Genomic DNA, 2,350 nt, shown 5'->3' with positions numbered 1-2,350 from the left:
TTTGAAGCAGAACAGTCTAGGTATAAAAGGCAGAAAGAGATTTAAGGACATGCAAAGAAATTAAAAAAAAAAAAAAAAAAACAGGAACCACAGGATGAGGTGGTGAAAATGAGTCTAACTAGACCACGAATCCCCAACACAACTCCTGCCCATCAGAATAGACCTAGTTCACTCATTTTGAATATAAAAGCAAACTCCAGCTGTAGAAGTTAATCAGACAGAAAAAGATCAGACCATGAGACGGTGCCATTCTGTACCAGGCTGCTCTTAAGCACAAGGGTGAACACTGGACAAAAGCAAATGGCTGGCAGAAAGAGGAACCACATCCTATGGCTCCACCATCCACTGTTCCTCCCTGAACCAGCCTCTTGGGGGGCCAAAGAGGGTGTGGGGGAGGGCAGAATTCCTGGGAACTGTCCTTTATTGGCTCTTGTGTAAGTCTCTGTAAGACATGAGAATCTAAAGCAAGATTCAATCCTGGGTCCGTTCCAGGGATGCAGAAGGGAAGGAGAGAGGAGAGAAGCTCCATTACCACTCAGGTGCAGAGTCACCCAGGGACATAGCCAAGAGTGCAGCTGGGTTCTGAAGGTCTTTGGGGCAAACACCTGACATGGGTCTCAAGGTTGGGAGGATGGGGCTTGGGAGGCAGTGTTACAGGGTTGGGGCCTGGTGGGAATTGAGGCCCTGTGAAGACCCCTTCAAACAACCCTGAGTTTATGGAAGGGAAAGGAAAAGAGAAAGGGAGTACTGTCAGGCGAGAGAGGGAGTGGGTCCCCTCAGAGAGGAGAGGGACAGAGTGCCTCTCCTGCCTTCCAGGTTTATTGGGGATCCTGAGAGTCCCGCTCAGGTCCACCTCTTCACTTTTGACTGACAGTAGAATGGCATCAGACTGGCACGTCCCCTCTGCCATGACAACTCCAGGTCACTTTGGCCCATGCTGACAGTTTCTAAGTGGACCCTTGGCCATAAATTTTCACAGATTTTAAGATTAGAGGGATTATCCTTCACTCCCTGAGTTCTGCGCCCCGGCCTGTTGAAAGGGTCAGAAAAGCCTCCCCCTGCAGGGTACCTTGTGCTGCTTTTGTGGACTTCACCTCAGGCTGCGTTTCTCCTGCAGGGATGGCAGGCAATTCGCCGAGAAACTTGACAAATCCTGGCCATGAAAGTCAGGCAGGGCTGCAGGGAAACTGCTTCTGGAAAAAGAAAGCCTAGGAGAATCAGCACAGTGGAGCCTGTGTGTGGCATCATTCCCGGACCCTCGAGCTCCCACCACTGGTCAGCCCCTAGCAGCCGCCAGCCGGGGCAGGGCAGGGGCCATATAGATTAACAAGCGAGGACATGACCTTTCCGTAGATTCGCCGCAGATGAAGACCAGGGACCGAAAACGGGTGAATTTCTGCTGTTTTCCTCTAGCGGGTCTCCACCCGGTGGTCCAGAGCCCGCTGCAGACTTGGGCTTCTTGAAGCCAGTTGGTTTTCTTCATAGTGACGTCCGTATATTATTGCTTTCCGCGTCACCAGGATGGAGCAAGTCCTGTACCCCAAGCATTGGTGGTTCAGTGGTAGAATTCTCGCCTCCCACGCGGGAGACCCGGGTTCCATTCCCGGCCAATGCACACCTTCTCAGCGCAGCTGGGAGGCCCGCTTTCGCCTTCCCTCCCCTGGTCTCCAGCAAGTCTGGTCAGGAAAGACCACAAAGGCCAAGATCTCAGGGTCATTTCCCAATTGCCACACAGGAAGGGATCTCGGCAGGCACAGGCTGACTATGCAGTGTGGGTTTGCCTGTCCTCCTCTGCTCAGCAAACCCGTGCAACCCTTTTTCCTCGGATCTGGAGGCTCCTGCGCACGGATTCACTTCCTGCACTTGGACAGGTCACTGGGCCGCTTCTCCCTGCAGAAGGGGACCGGGAAGGGAACGCCCGACGGCAGCGCCACGGGACCAGTTGCGCACACCGCGCGGGAGGCGCGGAGCCCAGACCCACTCTCGCCGCGCGTTCTGCGCGTGGCCGCGGCCGGCCGGACAACAGCCCCTTGTGCCTGGTGGTCCCGGTCAAAGTCAGTCCGCGGCGTCTGCGGAAAGTTCAGGGTGGCCCAGGAGCGCGGGGAGGGGGACGCCCTTCTAATCCTCCTGCTTTCGCTCCCCCCCCCCCCCCCCGCCCAGGGACACCCTGCCTTCTGTGCAGAGTTTGGAACCCCTGCGGCTCTGAGCCCGGGACCAGCCAAGCTGCGTCCAGTCGGTGGACCCCGTCTGTTTTCACCGGCTCTTCGCAGAGTCCAAGTGCTGCCCACTCCAGAACACTGGCCAAGGGTCACCGGTCCTTTACTCTCTTGAATGGGCCTTAGGAAGAGCT

At 55.8% G+C, this 2,350-nt stretch overlaps 1 non-coding gene across 1 annotated transcript; it reads left to right on the top strand.

Moving 5' to 3' along the window:
• Nucleotides 1–1,544: 1,544 nt before the first annotated feature.
• Trnag-ccc (transfer RNA glycine (anticodon CCC)) lies at nt 1,545–1,615 on the top strand. The gene has a single exon. It is a non-coding gene; the product is annotated as a tRNA-Gly (tRNA).
• Nucleotides 1,616–2,350: the final 735 nt, after the last annotated feature.

This window comes from Urocitellus parryii, chromosome 11, assembly GCF_045843805.1.
Source record: "Urocitellus parryii isolate mUroPar1 chromosome 11, mUroPar1.hap1, whole genome shotgun sequence".
Lineage (NCBI taxonomy): Eukaryota > Metazoa > Chordata > Mammalia > Rodentia > Sciuridae > Urocitellus > Urocitellus parryii.
The sequence above is the reverse complement of the archived record's forward strand: the minus strand, read 5'-3'. Positions and strand labels throughout refer to the sequence as shown.